Raw genomic sequence first — 19,143 nt, 5'->3', positions numbered from 1 at the left:
TTTGCAGGAGGTGTTTGGCAGTCTAAGGGCAGCTAGGGTTTCAGCTTCATGGCAGCTTGGTTGTGGCAGTAAGTACACTGTTCAGAATTCTAAGTGGCAGAAGCCCAGTCCCGGGCACAGAGCTCTGTGCAGGAACAGAGGCTCTCTTCTGTGGGAAGCTATACTCACTGACTAAGTTCCTAATGTCAGGCTGTAGGAGACATTGGGCACTCCAAGGACAGTTAGGGTTCCAGCTTTTGGATGCTTGGATCTGGGAGATGTCCTGTGCTGAACTTATTTTTATCCGATAGCAGCCCACTCCGTGGCCGAGAGTTCTGTGCAGGAACGGTGGGTCTTTTCTGTGGAAAGGTAAACTCACCGACTAAGTTCCTGATGTCAGGTTGTAGGAGACATTGGGCACTCGCAGGACAGTTAGGGTTCCAGCTTTTGGATGCTTGGATCTGGTAGAAGTCCTGTGCAGACCTTATTTTTTTCAGTTCGCAGCCCACTCCGTGGCGGAGAGTTCTGTGCAGGAACGGTGGGTCTTTTCTGTGGGAAGCTAAACTCACCCCAGCAGGTTCGTGATGTCAGGCTGTAGGAGACATTGGGCACTCCAAGGACAGTTAGGGTTCCAGCTTCTGACAGCTTGGTTCTGGGAGTAATGTGCAGTGTTCAGAATTCTACGTCGCAGAAGCCCACTCCGGGACACAGATCTCTGTGCAGGAACTGTGGGTCTTTTCTGTGGGAAACTAAACTCACCCCAGCAGGTTCCTGATGTCAGGCTGTAGGAGACATTTGGCACTCCTAGGCCAGTAAGGGTTCCAGCTTCTGGATGCTTGGATCTGGCAGAAGTCCTGTGCTGAACTTATTTTTATCAGTTAGCAGCCCACTCCGTGGCCGATAGTTCTGTGCAGGAACGGGGGGTCTTTTCTGTGGGAAGCTAAACTCACCCCTCCAAGTTCCTGATGTCAGTTTGCAGGGGGTGTTTGGCAGTCTAAGGGCAGCTAGGGTTTCAGCTTCTTGGCAGCTTGGTTGTGGGAGTGAGTACACTGTTCAGAATTCTAAGTGGCAGAAGCCCCCTCCCGGGCACAGAGCTCTGTGCAGGAACAGTGGCTCTCTTCTGTGGGAAGCTATACTCACCGACTAAGTTCCTAATGTCAGGTTGTAGGAGACATTGGGCACTCGCAGGACAGTTAGGGTTCCAGCTTTTGGATGCTTGGATCTGGCAGAAGTCCTGTGCAGAACTTCTTTTTTTCAGTTAGCAGCCCACTCCGTGGCCGAGAGTTCTTTGCAGGAACGGTGGGTCTTTTCTGTGGAAAGCTAAACTCACCCCTCCAAGTTCCTGATGTAAGTTTGCAGGGGGTGTTTGGCAGTCTAAGGGCAGCTAGGGTTTCAGCTTCATGGCAGCTTGGTTGCGGGAGTAAGTACACTGTTCAGAATTCTAAGTGGCAGAAGCCCACTCCTGGGCACAGAGCTCTGTGTAGGAATAGTGGCTCTCTTCTGTGGGAAGCTATACTCACCGACTAAGTTCCTAATGTCAGGCTGTAGGAGACATTGGGCACTCCAAGGACAGTTAGGGTTCCAGGTTCTGACAGCTTAGTTCTGGGAGTAATGTGCACTGTTCAGAATTCTAAGTGGCAGAAGCCCACTCCCGGGCACAGAGCTCTGTGCAGGAACAGTGGCTCTCTTCTGTGGGACGCTATACTCACCCCCTAAGTTTCTAATGTCAGGTTGTAGGAGACATTGGACACTCCAAGGACTGTAAGGGTTCCAGCTTCTCTAAGGTTGGATCTGGCAGAAGTTTTGTACTGCACTTATTTGTATCAGTTAGCAGCCCACTCTGTTGCAGAGAGTTCTGTGCAGGAAGAGTGGCTCTCTTCTCTGGGAAGCTAAACTCACCCCTCCAAGTTCCTGATGTCAGGTTGTGGTAGATATTGGGCACTCCAAGGACAGTTAGAGTTCCAGCCTCTGGGAGCTTGGATTTGGCTGATATCCTGTGTGGATTTATTTTTAGCAGGCAGTAGTCCTCTCTGGGTCAGAGGGCTCTGTGCAGGAAGTGTCGCCCCTTTTCTGTGGGAATCTGGACTCACCCCATCAGGTTCCTGATTTCAATTTATAGGATAGATTTGGCACTCCAAGGACAGTAAGGGTTCCAGCGTCTGGGAGCTTGGATCTGGTAGCAGTCCTGTGCTGAACTTAATTTTATGAGTTAGCAGCCCAGTCTGGGGCAGAGAGTTCTGTGCAGGAATGGTGGCTCTTTTCTGTGGGAAGCTAAACTCACCTCTCCACGTTCGTAATGTCAGGTTGTAGGAGACATTTGGCACTCCAAGGACAGTTAGATTTCCAACTTTTGAAAGCTTTGATCTGGCAGGTATCCTGTGGTGACTTTATGTTTAGCAGGCAGAACCCCAATTTGGCTCCAGAGAGTTCTGTGCAGCAACGGTGGCTCTCTTCTGTGGGAAGCTAAACTCACTCCTCCAAGTCCTTCATTTCAGGTTGTAGGAGACATTTTGTCCTCCAAGGACAGTTAGGGTTCCAGCATCTGGCAGCTTGGGTCTGGCAGATATCCTGTGCTTAACTTAGTTTTAGGAGGCAGAAGCCCCCTCCGGGGCAGGGAGGTCTGTGCAGCCGTGGTGCCTCTGTTCGGTGGGAAGCTAAACTGCCCGCACCAGGTTCCTCATATCAGGTGGTAGGAGACATTTGCCACTCGAAGGACAGTTAGGGCTCCAGATTCTGGCAGCTTGGCCATGGGAGAAGTGCAGCAGTGTTCAGAATTGTAAGTGGCAGAAGCTCACTCCTGGGCTCAGAGCTCTGTGCAGGAATGGTGTCCCTTTTTCTGGGGAAACTAAACAAACCCCCTGGTTCAGATTGTTCGTTTTAAGGAGCCATTTGGCCGTCTCAGGGGAGCCAGGCTTCCAGGTACTGACAGCGTGGATCTGGGAGTAAGTGTGTTGTTCAGAATTCTAAGAGGCAGAAGCCCAGTCTGGGGCACAGAGGTCTCTGAAGGAAAGGTGGGTCTTTTGTGGGAACCTAAACTCTCCCCATCAGGTTCCTGATGTCAGTTCATAGGATAGATTTGGCACTCCAAGGACAGTAAGGGTTCCAGCTTCTGGCAGTTTGGATCTGGCAGATGTCCTGTGCTGAAGTTAATTTTATCATTTGGCAGCCCACTCCGTGGCAGAGAGTTCTGTGCAGGAACGGTGGTTCTCTTCTGATGGAACAGAAACTCACTCCTAGAAGTTCGTAATGTTCGGTTGTAGGAGACATTTGGCACTCGAAGGACAGTTAGGGTTCCAGCTTCTGGCACCTTGGCTCTGGGAGAAGTGTAGCTATGTTTAGATTTGTAGATGGCATAAGTCCACTCCTGGGCATAGCGCTCTGTTCAACATCAGTGGCCCTTTTGTGTGGCAAGCTGGACTCACCCTATCACATTCCTGATTTCAGTTTTTAGGAGGTGTTTGGCACTCCACGGCCAGTCTGGCATTCTGCTTCTAGTAGCATGGGTCTTGGTGCAATGCTGATGCATTCAGAATTCTATTTTCTAGAAGTCTAGTTCCATGTAGAAGGCCTTAGACCTGACTGGACGTTCCTTTTGTGGGAAAGTTAAGTCACCCCCTTAGGGTCCTGATGTCTGTTTTTATAGTCCACTGGTAGTATGTACCCTCCCTGAATCCTAGTTTTGGTTTATTGGGTTTGGGTGAAATATTCTTCTATCGGTAATTTTTGCAGGGAGACTTCTCCTCTGACCCTAAAAATCCTGCCTGCCCTAGATTGAAAAAAGTAACTCCCCTAATTTGAAAGCAGTTACATGTTGTTTTTATAAGATGTCCGTCAATCTGCTTGCAACATTGCTACAACCCTCATCTCTCTCCATCTAGATTCAGAAACATTACTCTGCCTGGATTTCATATAGGTGTTCACCAGGTTTCAAAGTATTAAACATGTACGTTTCAAAGTCTCCATTGCAAAATACGGGATGGGTTCCGGAATACCAGAATCACCCAGTTTCAACATGCCAAAACCATTCTATTTCATAATGTTAGAATATTAAGTTATAACATCTCTAAGACAATTTCTAAATATCAAGTTGCAAAGTATCATTTCTTTGATGTCTTCTATGGATGGGATTCCTAATCCCCAAAACTGCCATACTGTCAAAATGGGATCTGTGTGAAATATTTTGCCCTCTGAAAAGTTTTTACCTAATGACCATTCATCTATTTTCATCATACAGCTAGATGTAGTAAAAAACAAGCAAATACTTTTAGTAGTTTTCTGCCTAGATGGATCTGAGAACTGGCATTTCCCAAACTAAGGATGGAGCAGATCTCTTCCCTGGATCATCCTGGAAAATTTGTTTAATAGGCAAAGGGAGTTCTTATAAATTACATTAATATGTTACTGTAATTTAGGGCGGACCAGCCACCGGCAGCAGGACTCCGGTTTGCTCCGGGCCGGTCAGGATTAGACATCAGTCACCTGGCAACCCCCTTGGCTCCTTAAGGGATACATAGAAGACCTCAACAGAAACACAATTCAGTAAGGATTCCTAAGTAAATATTTCTTGTAATTGCTTATAGTCTGGGAAGAATTTCCTAAATACTTACAAACTTAGGACATAGGGAATTCTGGGGATAGAACTTCCATCTCGGCCACCGGCCACAAGAAGAACAGTTCTCTTCCACAGAACGGAAGCCTAGCACCCCAGCGTTTCAGAGCAGACGAAGGGTCACGCAGGGGAACGAACAATCTGCGGGATCTTTCTCGACCTCATCCCACAATGCCCCCTGTCTTCAGAGGGTTTCCTGGGCACACCCCGGCGGGGAGGTGCTAGTTCAGAGGGGCCTAGCTGTCTCTGCTTTTTAAGGGCTTGAATTTTAGGGAAAACTCCCCTTTTTTCTCCTCCCTGGAGAGACTTAAACTGAAGGAAACTGCTCTTTTCCAAAAATTTTAGGAGATTAAGTTAAGGGGCACAAGCCATTTATTTTCCACGTCACAGTTTAAGCAGAGGTAACTGCCCATATGCTAATTTTAAGTTGAAGGAACCCGTGCCTTTTTCAGCATTTTAAGGATTTAAAATTGGACTTCAGTTGCACTCGAACGGGTACCCCGGTAACACCTATCTCAGATGGGAGCTATCCAGGCGTATATATAAGCTTAACACCACCTGGGAGTTTATTTTGTTTTCCTTTGTAATTAATACATGAATATCCTTACTTAGAGGTGCTAATGAGCCTTACAGCATTCATAATCTTACTGTTCTTTGTCATCCTACTTAGTCACTCGTGGAATACTAATTGCAGTCACCCAGGAATAATTACCCCCGTCAACAGCAAATTACCCAAATTACTATCTTGCCATGTTACTAAAACACTAAGTTTTATTTTTGCCCTGTAGCCTGAAGTCATTACAGCCAAAACAGAAAAATAGCATTATTACCCCGAGGAGTTTTTTTCTCTGTCGAGCCCTGTACTTACCTTGCATTTGAGTCAGAGGAGCCAAACAGCTGCAGCTCCTTCGAGAGCTTTTATACCCCGTGGGAGTTGCCTCCTCCCTTTTCCCGGGCATTCTGGGAACGAGGGGCGGGCCCAATCAGGGGTATATTAACCCCAGCTTTTGCCAAGGGGCTTCATTCCCTCCTGGGAATCAGCCAGGGTAAGAGCTCTCCTCTCATTTCAGCGAAGAGGCTCTATCAGCTTATTTTTGTTAGGTGTTTTTGGGCACCTACAAATAACAGGAGCTTTGAGGACACTACAAAGAAGATGCTATCAAATACAGGGAGTATTTAAGTTCAGGGGTTTTGTTTGCACCTTCAGGGGAGGAAAGGCGCTTTTGTAATTTCTGGGTTTGTTCTCATTTTCTTTTAGGAGGAGCAGTACTCCTGAAGTTATAGGTCACATCCAGCACGATCTTCCAGATTCTTTCAGAAGATTTGTCACCTCAAAAGGGCCACTGTACACGTCAGAGGCAACGACCGAGATCCAGGCTTCCGATCGGTAAGGCGAGGACTACGTTCAGGGTACCCGGTTGAGAGTTAGCAGGTTTTGAAGGCAGCAAAATGAGGAATGAACTGCATTTGAGGGCCTCCCCCAAGGCTTTTTTGCAAGTAATAGCAGCTGCATTTATCTGTCTTATAGCACAGAAGAGCACCTAAGATACGTAAATGTGAGCACCTAAGTTTTGCTCACAGACCTGCCCTACAGTTTTGCCCCCTGCTAACTCAGGTACCGGACATTGTAACAGCCCTAGGCTTAGATGCGGGACAAAGCCACAGACTCGAGGACCCGGGCACGCTTAGGCGAGGGCGAGCGGCCGCCCCCTCGGGATTCGGCGCACATGCCGCTAAATTCGTGCATCGATTTTCATTTTTCTTTTTCATAGCTAAGAGGCTAATCGGCGATTGGAGGGCCTTCTGAGACAGACTTATTTCCAGTCCAACGTGGATTCACCTTACCGGTCATCTCAAAGATAAGTCAGGGGCCACGGCCTCGAGATAGGACGACAGGGGTGTCAGAAATTTATGGGTCCGGTTTAACAGCTACCAGTGGGGACAGGGGTGTCCCTTAAGGGGCCACTTAGGACAGCCGAAGGGAACGGCTATACTTCAATAGCAACTACGGGGCACGCAAGGCAGAACGGTCCCCGTCCGCATCGTGCGGTCCGGCGCGCAGCGTCGTCCAGCCCCACTCAGCGATCCCGTTAGCTGTCAAGGGGAAGCATTAATTTTGATCCCAATGCTGTGGTGCAGGGCAGTCCAGTCCCGGTGCATGTCCTGTCAGTTGTCTGTTGTGCACTCTGTGTCTTTTGAGTGTCTTGTATTTCATGTCATTTTCTCTGGCTTTTCAAGGGGCCATCAAAATCCCGGCATCATTTTTAGCATCTCCGGTCCCTCAGTTCCTCGGCCAGGCGCCGATACCATCAAACCATCGACTCGGGAGCTCAGGCCAGCATGGGAATCGTATTTATTTTCAGAAGCATCCAGTTTACTGTCTTTTCAGGTCTTGTTCTGAGCTGTACTGACAGCCAAGCACCACCACGATCCATTCCGGTGGATTAGGACTTGTAAGGATGCAAAGCTAGGGAGAGGATTCTGACCGGAGCATTCTCAAGCGTCCATCTTTGAGGTTCTTGGGATAATTCATCCCCTTAGCATCTTTTTTCCTGCAGGTTTCTCTGAGCCCGGTCAGCTCTCCATCCGTCTTACCTCGATCATCTCCTCCCGAGTTCTCTCGGTCCTCAGGGTCATTCCTCTCTTCGAGATTTTTTCTTTCCCTGTCCCGTCTCCTCGTTTGTTGCGTCTTGTGTCACGGGTGTGGGTGTGTATTTGGCCCAGCGCTGCTCTGCCCTGCCCTGTAGCACAGCTGGGTGTAGGGGTAATAGGACAAATTTGAAGTGCAGGGTCTATTGGCTTCTAGGTTCTATCTGTAGATTGACACAAGATGCCTGGTGCTGTCAAGTTATCCTTCCGCCGTTTGAGTTTTGTCCTAACTTTCTTTCAGATGCAGACTGATTAAACCTGTGGCAGACCAGCCCCTATCGGTGGAGTCGGTTCTCCCGAGAAGGTCAGTCTGAGTCGGTCTTTGCAGGGGAGGTGTAAATGGTGGCTCTGTTACAGCCCTGACCTTTGTCTTTGTTTTTAGGAGCTAATGCAGGATATTGGCAGTCCAGAAGAAGCGGGCAAGGTGAGCATGGACCGGTGAACAGAAGCAGTTGTTATTTCTCCGGTGTCAATTTCTGGTGCAACTCTAACCATCCACTGTTGGGTTTTTTTTTTTTTTTTCGGGTGGTCTGGTTTTGAGATGTCCTGTTTGTGGATTCCAGCGGCCAGGTAGGTGTCAGCTTACGTCAGTTGCAGTTTGTCTTTGCAGGGGCAATGTAATTGGTGCCCTTGTTACTGCCTGTTTCTTTGTCTCTATTTTTAGGAGGTAAAGCAGGATGTTGGCGGTGAAGGTGAAGCGTGCAAGGTGAGCATTGATCTGCGGACAGAACCGGTTGCTGTTGCTCAGGTCTCAGTTTCTGGTGAAAATCTAATATCTGCTGTTTGTTTTCTTATTTTTAGGTGGCCCGCTTGTGAAATGTCCCGGTCGTGGATACCAGCAGCCAAGAGGGTGTGTGCTTAAGTCAGTCCCAGTTTGCCTTTGCCGGGGCAGTGTAAATGATGACTGTGTTACAGCGTTGTTTTTTGTCTTTTTTTTTAGGAGGTAAAGAGGGATATTGGCAGTCCAGGTGAAGTGGCCCAGGTGAGCATTGTCCGGTGGATGGAAGCAGCTGTTATCACTCAGGTCTCAATATCTGGTGCAACTCCAAGGTTGTATTTTTGTCTGTTTTAGGCAGTCTGCTGTCATTATGCTGAAGTCCCTTCTGCAATGTGGTGATGGACCGGGTCCCTCTCTTTGGAGCCCTTCAGAAGCATTACAGGACTGTGTGATCAAGCCTCGATTTCTCCGTTTGAAGCTGCTTTCCAGGTAGTCTTTGATAACGGCCGAGGAGTCGGGGAGGCAGGGAGGAGAGGAGGAGCGAGGGTCCTCTCAAGTATCAGCAATGTCAAATCCCTTGTCTGCTCTTAATCCAGACCTACGCCCTGACGATGCCATCACCCTCCAAGCATGGCCGAGGCAGCGGGCCCGAGCACCCGGGCGTTCTCAAGAGGCGGTGGGTAGCAGAATTGTTGGGTTTTGGGCGATGCGGTGCTAAGACCACACAGTGATGTTTGCTTTTCTTTATTGCAGCTGACTAAGAGAGAGCAACCTGGTGTTAGCAGGAATTTCCCTGAGGGAGAGGCGGCCTTCCTTTTCACCTGCCAGGATTCTGCATCTCCAGATGTCTGAGAGATAAGTGGAGGGCTCCGAGCCACGGAGGGGATGAAAGCGGGGGGCCGGGTTGGCTTTCCACCGGGCGGGGGTTTGGAGACGGGGCCATCCAAGAAGCGGCCCCTTAGGCTTCCTACAGGGAAAGTCTCCCTTTTGATCTCACCACTGAGGTGTGCAGGGCAGAGCAGTCCCGGTGCTTGTCATGTCCCCCGTTTGTTGCGCACTCTTTGTTTCATGTCTTTTGCCTTAGCCCTTCAAGGGGCCTACCAAAAACCCTGGCATCCCTCTTAGCCTCTTAGGACTCTCAGTTCCTCGGCCAGGTGCCGATGCCCTCGGACCATCGACTCGGGAGCTCGGGCAGGCATGGGCATCGTATCTCTCTTCAGAAGCATCCAGTCCAATGTCTTTCCAGGTCTTGTTCTGAGCTGTACTGACAGCCGAGCACCACCAGCATCCATTCCGGTGGATTAGGACTTGTAAGAATGCAAAGCTAGGTAGCAGAGTGTGACCGGAGCATTCTCGAGTGTCCATCTTTGCGGTTCTTGGGATAATTCATCCCCTTAGCATCTTTTTTCCTGCAGGTTTCTCTGAGCCCGGTCAGCTCTCCTTTCAGCTTACCTCGGTCATCTGCTCCCGAGTTCTCTCGGTCCTCAGGGTCATTCCTCTCATCGAGAGTTTTCTTTCCCTGTCGTGTCCCTTTGTTTGTTGCGTCTTGTGTCACGGGTGTGGGTGTGTATTTGGCCCGGAGCTGCTCTGCCCTGCAGCACAGCTGGGTGTAGGGGTAATAGGACAAATTTGAAATGCAGGGTGCATTGGCTTCTAGGTGGGATCTGTAGATTGACCCAAGATGTGTGGAGCTGTCAAGTTATCCTGCAGCCCTTTGACTCTTGTCCTAACTTTCTTTCAGATGCAGATGGATTAACCCTGTGGCAGAGCAGCCCCTGTGGGTGTCATCGGTTCCCCCGAGAAGGTCAGTCTGAGTCGGTCTTTGCAGGGGAGGTGTAAATGGTGGCTCTGATACAGCCCTGACCTTTGTCTTTGTTTTTAGGAGCTTATGCAGGATATTGGCAGTCCAGGAGAAGTGCGCCAGGTGAGCATCGACCGGTGGACAGAAGCAGTTGTTATTGCTCCCGTCTGAATTTCTGGCTCAAGACTAACCATCCACTGTTGATTTTTGTTTTATTTCAGGTGGTCTGCTTGTGAGGTTGTTGTGGCTCAGGCTGGCAGCGGCCAGGTGGGTGTGAGTTTAAGTCAGTCCCAGTTTGGTTTTGCCGGGGGGGTGTACATTATGAGTATGTTACAGCCTTGTTTTTTGTTTTTATTTTTAGGAGGTAAAGCGGGATCTTGGCAGTCCAGGACCAGCTGCCTAGGTGAGCATTGACTGGTGGATGGAAGTGGCTGTAATCGCTCAGATCTCAATTTCTGGTGCACCTCTAAGCTTCTATTATTGTGTTTTAGGTGGTCCACTCTTCTTCTGCTGAAGTACCCTCTGCCATGAGATCATGAACTTGGGCACCTTTTTTTGTGAGCCGTTCAGAAGCATTACAGGGCTGTGTGATCAAGCCTCAATTTCTCTGTTTGAAGCTGCTTTCCAGGTAGGCTTTGATAACAGCTGAGGAGTTGGGGAGGCAGGGAGGAGAGAGGGTCCTGTCAAGTTTCAGCACTGTCAAATCCCTTGTGTGTTCTTAATCCAGGCCTACCCCAGGACGATGGCATGCCTCTCCAAGCACGGCCGAGGCAGCGGGCTTGAGGGCCTGGGCGTTCTCAAGAGATGGTGAGTAGCAGAATTGTTGGGGTTTGGGCGCTGTGCTGCTAAGATCACACAGTGATGTTTGCTTTTCTTTATTGCAGCTGACTAAGAGAGAGCAGCCTGGTGTTAGCAGGAATTTCCCTGAGGGAGAGCCAGCCTTCCTTTTCACCTGCCTGGACTCTGCATCTCCAGATGTCTGAGAGATAAGTGGAGGGCTCCGAGCCACGGAGGGGACGAAAGTGGGGGGCCAGGTCGGCTTTCGACTGGGAGTGGTTTTTCAGTTGGGTTTGGAGCTGGGGTTGTCCAGGAAGCGGCCCCTTAGGCTTCCTACAGGGAAAGTCTCCCTTTTGATCTCCATGGCGAGGTGTGCAGGGCAGAGCAATCCCGGTTCTTGTCGTGTCCCTCGTTTGTTGCGCACTCTTTGTTTCATGTATTTTGCCTTAGCCCTTCAAGGGGCCTACCAAAAACCCTGGCATCCCTCTTAGCCTCTTAGGACTCTCAGTTCCTCGGCCAGGTGCCGATGCCCTCGGACCATCGACTCGGGAGCTCGGGCAGGCATGGGCATCGTATCTCTCTTCAGAAGCATCCAGTCCAATGTCTTTCCAGGTCTTGTTCTGAGCTGTACTGACAGCCGAGCACCACCAGCATCCATTCCGGTGGATTAGGACTTGTAAGAATGCAAAGCTAGGTAGCAGAGTGTGACCGGAGCATTCTCGAGTGTCCATCTTTGCGGTTCTTGGGATAATTCATCCCCTTAGCATCTTTTTTCCTGCAGGTTTCTCTGAGCCCGGTCAGCTCTCCTTTCAGCTTACCTCGGTCATCTGCTCCCGAGTTCTCTCGGTCCTCAGGGTCATTCCTCTCATCGAGAGTTTTCTTTCCCTGTCGTGTCCCTTTGTTTGTTGCGTCTTGTGTCACGGGTGTGGGTGTGTATTTGGCCCGGAGCTGCTCTGCCCTGCAGCACAGCTGGGTGTAGGGGTAATAGGACAAATTTGAAATGCAGGGTGCATTGGCTTCTAGGTGGGATCTGTAGATTGACCCAAGATGTGTGGAGCTGTCAAGTTATCCTGCAGCCCTTTGACTCTTGTCCTAACTTTCTTTCAGATGCAGATGGATTAACCCTGTGGCAGAGCAGCCCCTATGGGTGTCATCGGTTCCCCCGAGAAGGTCAGTCTGAGTCGGTCTTTGCAGGGGAGGTGTAAATGGTGGCTCTGATACAGCCCTGACCTTTGTCTTTGTTTTTAGGAGCTTATGCAGGATATTGGCAGTCCAGGAGAAGTGCGCCAGGTGAGCATCGACCGGTGGACAGAAGCAGTTGTTATTGCTCCCGTCTGAATTTCTGGCTCAAGACTAACCATCCACTGTTGATTTTTGTTTTATTTCAGGTGGTCTGCTTGTGAGGTTGTCGTGGCTCAGGCTGGCAGCGGCCAGGTGGGTGTGAGTTTAAGTCAGTCCCAGTTTGGTTTTGCCAGGGGGATGTACATTGTGACTCTGCTACAGCCTTGTTTTTTTGTTTTTATTTTTAGGAGGTAAAGCGGGATCTTGGCAGTCCAGGACCAGCTGCCTAGGTGAGCATTGACTGGTGGATGGAAGCTGCTGTCATTGCTCAGGTCTCAATTTCTGGTGTAACTCTAACATCCACTGTTTAATTTACTTTCATTTTAGGTGGTTCACTTGCAAGATTTCCTGGTCCTGGATGCCAGTGGCTTGGTGGGTATCAGCTTGAGCTTTATGTATTACTGAGTTCTGTTAGATTGTGGTGATTGTGTTTTCTCAGTGACTCAGCCTGCTGTTTTCTTTGTGTCTTTGTAGGTGCTGCTACTGTCCTACACATGCCAAGGATTAGGGGCAAGCGGGTAAGTTGGCTTTTAGGCATTAGGGGTGATCCATAGGCATGGGGTGTGTAGCAGCATGCTAAATGTGTACCTTTTCCTTTTGCAGGTACCCTCTGGGTAGACTGTGGAGCCAAATCAGTATCTGAGGTGAGTTGGGGCAGAGGTGCTTGGAAAGCCTGGGGATTAGTTTCCTGTCACACAATTTTCACAGTTTGTACTTTGTTGTCTTAGGTATTGAGAGGAGGTGCGGAGCCTAAGTTTGGATACGGCAGTGCCGAAGTCCTTGGAGGATGGATTTTGTCCGCTCGTCTTCCAAAAGATAAGTGTTGGGGCTTGTGTTTGGGTGCAGGGGAAAGAACTTTGGAAGTGGGAGGCAATTTCACATTAGCTTAGAAGAGAGGGCCCTAGTGGGATGGGTCCCTCTGAAGTAATGGGAGAGGGTTTCCCCTCGGTCTCGCCGGAGCATTTGCCGGGCAGGGCAGTTCAGCATTCTAGCGTGTTTTGCGTCGTCAGCAGTCTTTGAGTCTCGGCGGCCTAGCGGACGTTTTCACCCGACGAGGTTGCCTTTCGTCCGGAGGCATCGCCACGGTCACCCGGCAGTCATCGCTTTCTTCACTTGGCTTCCCGAGCTTCTGGAGCGTCCTCTTAACAGCTTAGGCACTTAGTCTAGTGAGCAGTTTTGTTTGTATTGACTTGGAACTGACTATGTTTGTCTTGCAAGTGACTATGTTTGTTTTGTATTGCAAGTGACTATGTTTGTTTTGTATTGCCAGTGACTATGTTTGTTTTGTATTGCCAGTGACTCTGTTTGTATTGCATTGCCAGTGACTCTGTTTGTATTGCATTGCCAGTGACTCTGTATTGTATTGCATTGCCAGTGACTCTGTATTGTATTGCATTGCCAGTGACTCTGTATTGTATTGCATTGCCAGTGACTCTGTATTGTATTGCATTGCCAGTGACTCTGTATTGTATTGCATTGCCAGTGACTCTCTATTGTATTGCATTGCCAGTGACTCTCTATTGTATTGCATTGCCTGTGACTCTGTTTGTATTGTATTGCCTGTGACTCTGTTTGTATTGTATTGCCTGTGACTCTGTTTGTATTGTATTGCCTGTGACTCTGTATTGTATTGCATTGCCAGTGACTCTGTATTGTATTGCATTGCCAGTGACTCTGTATTGTATTGCATTGCCAGTGACTCTGTATTGTATTGCATTGCCAGTGACTCTGTATTGTATTGCATTGCCAGTGACTCTGTATTGTATTGCATTGCCAGTGACTCTGTATTGTATTGCATTGCCAGTGACTGTGTTTGTATTGTATTGCATGTGACTCTGTTTGTATTGTATTGCATGTGACTCTGTTTGTATTGTATTGCATTTTACTCTGTTTGTATTGTATTGCCTGTGACTCTGTATTGTATTGCCTGTGACTCTGTTTGTATTGCAAGTGACTCTGTTTGTATTGTATTGCAAGTGACTCTGTATTGTATTGCATTGCCAGTGACTCTGTATTGTATTGCATTGCCAGTGACTCTGTATTGTATTGCAAGTGACTCTGTATTGTATTGTATTGCAAGTGACTCTGTATTGTATTGTATTGCCAGTGACTCTGTTTGCATTGCACTGCCAGTGACTCTGTTTGCGTTGCAAGTGACTGTTTGTATTGCACTCTAAGTCACTGTGCTTGTATTGCACTCAAAGTCACTGTGCTTGTATTGCACTCAAAGTCACTGTGCTTGTATTGCACTCAAAGTCACTGTGCTTGTATTGCACTCAAAGTCACTGTGCTTGTATTGTATTGAAAGTGACTGTGTTTGTATTGCACTCTAAGTCATGATGTTGCTGTATCCTACTGTATGACTTATGCTTGAGCTGCCCTGCCCTGGCACAGTCACAGTTAGGTAGAAGAGTTGTAGGGCTTTGCAGTTCATCTTTTTTCTGTGGAGTTTTGGGTAGAGAAGGTATGGTCCCTGAGGGGGGATGATGCCTAGCTGTCAGGTAACCACTTGTTGACCACCTGTCATTGTCTTGCAGGTCTCTGGGCAGGATTAGTCTCTCTGTGGTTGCTGATGCTACGGAGTCTCCTGGAATCTACTGGGTAAGCTGAAGAGTGACTGTGTATGTCTGAGAGTTGTCTGTCTGCTTGGGTTTGCCTGTGCGAGTGTGTGTGCTGACTGGTTCTAACCTTGTGTGTGTGACTTTTGCCTTCCAGGTTTTTCAACACATTTTAAACTTAGAATAAAAAATCCCCAGCCGGGGGGGTTTTTTTTTTTTTCCCCCCGGCTGGGTTTTTTTTTCCTCGGTCCCGGCCGGTCTGCGAGGCGACGTTCATCGCCAAAGTTTGGGCGCCGACGGCCTAGGGACCGGGGTTTTCGTCAGGCAGGCTGATTTTTTCAGGGCTCCCGGGAACCACGTTCCCGAGGAGCGGTGCGAGTGTGTGCTGATGGTAGGGGATTGAGAGGTGAGGGAGGGTGGGTTTGTGTGCATGTTGACTGGTTCTAACCTTGTGTGTGTGACTTTTGCCTTCCAGGTTTTTCAACACATTTTAAACTTAGAATAAAAAATCCCCAGCCGGGGGGGTTTTTTTTTTTTTCCCCCCGGCTGGGTTTTTTTTTCCTCGGTCCCGGCCGGTCTGCGAGGCGACGTTCATCGCCAAAGTTTGGGCGCCGACGGCCTAGGGACCGGGGTTTTCGTCAGGCAGGCTGATTTTTTCAGGGCTCCCGGGAACCACGTTCCCGAGGAGCGTTGCGAGTGTGTGCTGACTGTAGGGGATTGAGAGGCGAGAGAGGGTGCACGGTGCGCATGCTGAAGGAGGTGTGTGCGGTGGACGATTGTTATGTTTTATGTGTGCTGCTTTTGTTTTGGGTTTCCTGTAACAATAAAACAAGATATAATGAGTGTTTCAGATTTTGAAAAATGGTTCTATTGTGTTAATAGTCATTTGGCTTGTATTGCCTTGTATTGTTCTGTATTGGCATTTGCTGCTGTATTTCAATGTATTGCTCTGTATGTAAATTGTAATTTTATAGGTGTGCCTATGGACTGTATCTGTATTTGCATTTGTATCTGTTGTTTCTGTATGTTTACTAAAGTGTAAAGAAACCCATTCATGCAATAAAAGCTGAATATACCCTAATAAAGATGCCCCCCTGCCCCCCCAATAAAGATACCCCGTGCCCCCCTCTCCCCCATTTGGCTCCTGTGTTTATTTGGTGTCAGAGTCATTTATTCTATTTCCTACCTCAAGGTAAGTCTATTTTCCTCTCTACACCTTCATGCTATTTCCTTTTCTGTCTAATTCTGCTTCTTTCTCTCTTAACTGTTAATTTTTCTCTGTTATTCTATTTCTAGATGTTTTTCTGTTTCTCTTTCTCTTTAACTCTCTTTTTCTGTCTGTTTTGCTTTCAGTCTGTTTCAGTGTGTCTTTTGCTTTCACTCTAACTGTTTCACTCTTTCTCTCTCATGCTGTTTCTCTGTTTTTCTCTTTTGATTTCTATTTTTCTCTAACCCTGTTTCTTTGTATGTCTTTGTGTCTATTTCACTCTCTATTTCACTTCCTTTCTATTTCTCTCTGTCTATTTCTCTCTGGCTCTGTCTATTTCTCTCTCTTTGTCTGTTTCTCTGTGTTTTTCTCTGTTTCTTTCTATTTCTCTGTCTTTGTCTATTTCTCTATTTCTCTCTGTCTTTGTCTTTTTCTGTCTTAGACAAAGACAGAGAGAAATAGACAATTTCTCTCTTTGTGTTTTTCTCTTTCTCTATTTCTCTCTGTTTCTGTCATTTTCTCTCCATCTCTATTTCTCTCTGTCTTTGTCTTTTTGTCTGTGTGTATTTCTCTCTTTGTCTATTTCTCTCTGTCTCTGTCATTTTCTCTCTGTCTCTATTTCTCTGTCTTTGTCTATTTCTCTCTGTCTCTATTTCTCTCTGTCTCTGTCATTTTCTCTGTCTCTATTTCTCTCTCTCTGTCATTTTCTCTCTGTCTCTATTTCTCTGTCTTTGTCTATTTCTCTGTCTTTGTCTATTTCTCTTTGTCTATTTCTCTCTGTCTCTGTCATTTTCTCTGTCTCTATTTCTCTGTCTTTGTCTATTTTTCTCTGTCTCTATTTCTCTGTCTCTATTTCTCTGTCTTTGTCTATTTCTCTCTGTCTCTATTTCTCTCTGTCTCTATTTCTCTCTGTCTCTATTTCTCTCTGTCTCTGTCATTTTCTCTCTGTCTCTATTTCTCTGTCTTTGTCTATTTTTCTCTGTCTCTATTTCTCTGTCTCTATTTCTCTGTCTCTATTTCTCTGTCTTTGTCTATTTCTCTCTGTCTCTATTTCTCTCTGTCTCTGTCATTTTCTCTCTGTCTCTATTTCTCTGTCTTTGTCTATTTCTCTGTCTTTGTCTATTTTTCTCTGTCTCTATTTCTCTCTGTCTCTGTCATTTTCTCTCTGTCTCTATTTCTCTGTCTTTGTCTATTTCTCTGTCTTTGTCTATTTCTCTCTGTCTCTGTTTCTCTCTGTCTCTGTTTCTCTCTGTCTCTGTTTCTCTCTGTCTCTGTTTCTCTCTGTCTCTGTTTCTCTCTGTCTCTGTTTCTCTCTGTCTCTGTTTCTCTCTGTCTCTGTTTCTCTCTGTCTCTATTTCTGTTTCTCTGTCTTTGTCTTTTTCTCTCTCTGTCTTTTTCTCTCTTTTCCTTTCTCTCTGGTGCAGCAGTAGGGCTTTTCAGGCGGCCAGGGAATAAATATTAAAAAAAACTTTAAATATAAAAATATTTACTCCCTGGCCGCCTGAAAACCCCTACTGCTGCACCAGACTTATTATTTTTATTCTTTTTATTTATATACTATATATAGTATATAGGGTGTATATACATCCCATATACTATATAGCCCCCCCAATTAGTACTCCAGATGGGAGTAGCAACCAATAATTATTAATCATCACCACAGTCTACTCCCATCTGGAGTACTAATTACCCCCCAATTAACCCCTAATTATGCACATGACGTCACTAATTATGCAAATGAGCTAATTAGCAAAATTTTTTCGGCGCGCGCGCACACAGACATCCCCTGATTTTGATTGACAGCGACACACCCCCCAGGGTTGATTGACAGCTAGCCCACCAGCCCCACCCCCTGTCGTCGACGTCACCGCAGCCCCACCCCCTGTCGTCGACGTCACCGCAGCCCCACCCCCTGTCGTCGACGTCACCGCAGCCCCACCCCCTGTCGTCGACGTCACCGCAGCCCCACCCCCTGTCGTCGACGTCACCGCAGCCCCACCCCCTGTCGTCGACGTCACCGCAGCCCCACCCCCTGTCGCCGACGTCACCGCAGCCCCACCCCCTGTCGCCGACGTCACCGCAGCCCCACCCCCTGTCGCCGACGTCACCGCAGCCCCACCCCCTGTCGCCGACGTCACCGCAGCCCCACCCCCTGTCGCCGACGTCACCGCAGCCCCACCCCCTGTCGTCGACGTCACCGCAGCCCCACCCCCTGTCGTCGACGTCACCGCAGCCCCACCCCCTGTCGTCGACGTCACCGCAGCCCCACCCCCTGTCGCCGACGTCACCGCAGCCCCACCCCCTGTCGCCGACGTCACCGCAGCCCCACCCCCTGTCGCCGACGTCACCGCAGCCCCACCCCCTGTCGCCGACGTCACCGCAGCCCCACCCCCTGTCGCCGACGTCACCGCAGCCCCACCCCCTGTCGTCGACGTCACCGCAGCCCCACCCCCTGTCGTCGACGTCACCGCAGCCCCACCCCCTGTCGTCGACGTCACCGCAGCCCCACCCCCTGTCGTCGACGTCACCGCAGCCCCACCCCCTGTCGCCGACGTCACCGCAGCCCCACCCCCTGTCGCCGACGTCACCGCAGCCCCACCCCCTGTCGCCGACGTCACCGCAGCCCCACCCCCTGTCGCCGACGTCACCGCAGCCCCACCCCCTGTCGCCGACGTCACCGCAGCCCCACCCCCTGTCGTCGACGTCACCGCAGCCCCACCCCCTGTCGTCGACGTCACCGCAGCCCCACCCCCTGTCGTCGACGTCACCGCAGCCCCACCCCCTGTCGTCGACGTCACCGCAGCCCCACCCCCTGTCGCCGACGTCACCGCAGCCCCACCCCCTGTCGCCGACGTCACCGCAGCCCCACCCCCTGTCGCCGACGTCACCGCAGCCCCACCCCCTGTCGCCGACGTCACCGCAGCCCCACCCCCTGTCGCCGACGTCACCGCAGCCCCACCCCCTGTCGCCGACGTCACCGCAGCCCCACCCCCTGTCGCCGACGTCACCGCAGCCCCACCCCCTGTCGCCGACGTCACCGCAGCCCCACCCCCTGTCGCCGACGTCACCGCAGCCCCACCCCCTGTCGCCGACGTCACCGCAGCCCCACCCCCTGTCGCCGACGTCACCGCAGCCCCACCCCCTGTCGCCGACGTCACCGCAGCCCCACCCCCTGTCGCCGACGTCACCGCAGCCCCACCCCCTGTCGCCGACGTCACCGCAGCCCCACCCCCTGTTGCCGACGTCACCGCAGCCCCACCCCCTGTCGCCGACGTCACCGCAGCCCCACCCCCTGTCGTCGACGTCACCGCAGCCCCACCCCCTGTCGTCGACGTCACCGCAGCCCCACCCCCTGTCGTCGACGTCACCGCAGCCCCACCCCCTGTCGTCGACGTCACCGCAGCCCCACCCCCTGTCGCCGACGTCACCGCAGCCCCACCCCCTGTCGCCGACGTCACCGCAGCCCCACCCCCTGTCGCCGACGTCACCGCAGCCCCACCCCCT

At 49.9% G+C, this 19,143-nt stretch overlaps 4 long non-coding RNA genes across 6 annotated transcripts in view; all 4 read left to right on the top strand.

Annotated features, from left to right (window-relative positions):
• Positions 1-7,399, top strand: part of LOC136304756 (uncharacterized) — an 86,440-nt gene extending 79,041 nt beyond the window's left edge. The window contains exons 1-3 of one of the 2 annotated variants that reach the window (XR_010724792.1): positions 5,623-5,634; positions 5,847-5,975; positions 6,361-7,399. This is a non-coding gene — a long non-coding RNA (uncharacterized lncRNA). Of the gene's footprint in view, positions 1-5,622; positions 5,635-5,846; positions 5,976-6,360 lie in introns of those variants that run through there. The other variant, XR_010724793.1, reaches the window with a different exon arrangement.
• Positions 7,400-7,761: 362 nt separating this feature from the next.
• On the top strand, positions 7,762-8,338 carry LOC136304764 (uncharacterized). Of its 2 annotated transcripts, XR_010724806.1 has the most exons (5): positions 7,762-7,807; positions 7,902-7,943; positions 8,039-8,087; positions 8,178-8,219; positions 8,310-8,338. It is a non-coding gene; the product is annotated as an uncharacterized lncRNA (long non-coding RNA). The 2 variants fall into 2 exon arrangements; XR_010724805.1 differs by having other exon boundaries at positions 8,178-8,323.
• Positions 8,339-8,358: 20 nt separating this feature from the next.
• LOC136304763 (uncharacterized) lies at positions 8,359-8,846 on the top strand. Its single transcript, XR_010724804.1, has 3 exons — positions 8,359-8,444; positions 8,552-8,631; positions 8,709-8,846. It is a non-coding gene; the product is annotated as an uncharacterized lncRNA (long non-coding RNA).
• Positions 8,847-12,130: 3,284 nt separating this feature from the next.
• LOC136304762 (uncharacterized) lies at positions 12,131-13,136 on the top strand. The gene is made up of 4 exons (XR_010724803.1): positions 12,131-12,246; positions 12,349-12,392; positions 12,478-12,518; positions 12,603-13,136. It is a non-coding gene; the product is annotated as an uncharacterized lncRNA (long non-coding RNA).
• Positions 13,137-19,143: the final 6,007 nt, after the last annotated feature.

Source organism: Chamaea fasciata, unplaced genomic scaffold (genome assembly GCF_029207755.1).
Source record: "Chamaea fasciata isolate MVZ Bird 193981 ecotype frontalis unplaced genomic scaffold, bChaFas1.0.hap1 SCAF_164, whole genome shotgun sequence".
In the NCBI taxonomy this organism is placed as follows: Eukaryota; Metazoa; Chordata; class Aves; order Passeriformes; family Sylviidae; genus Chamaea; species Chamaea fasciata.
This window is presented reverse-complemented; position numbering and strand designations above follow the sequence as displayed.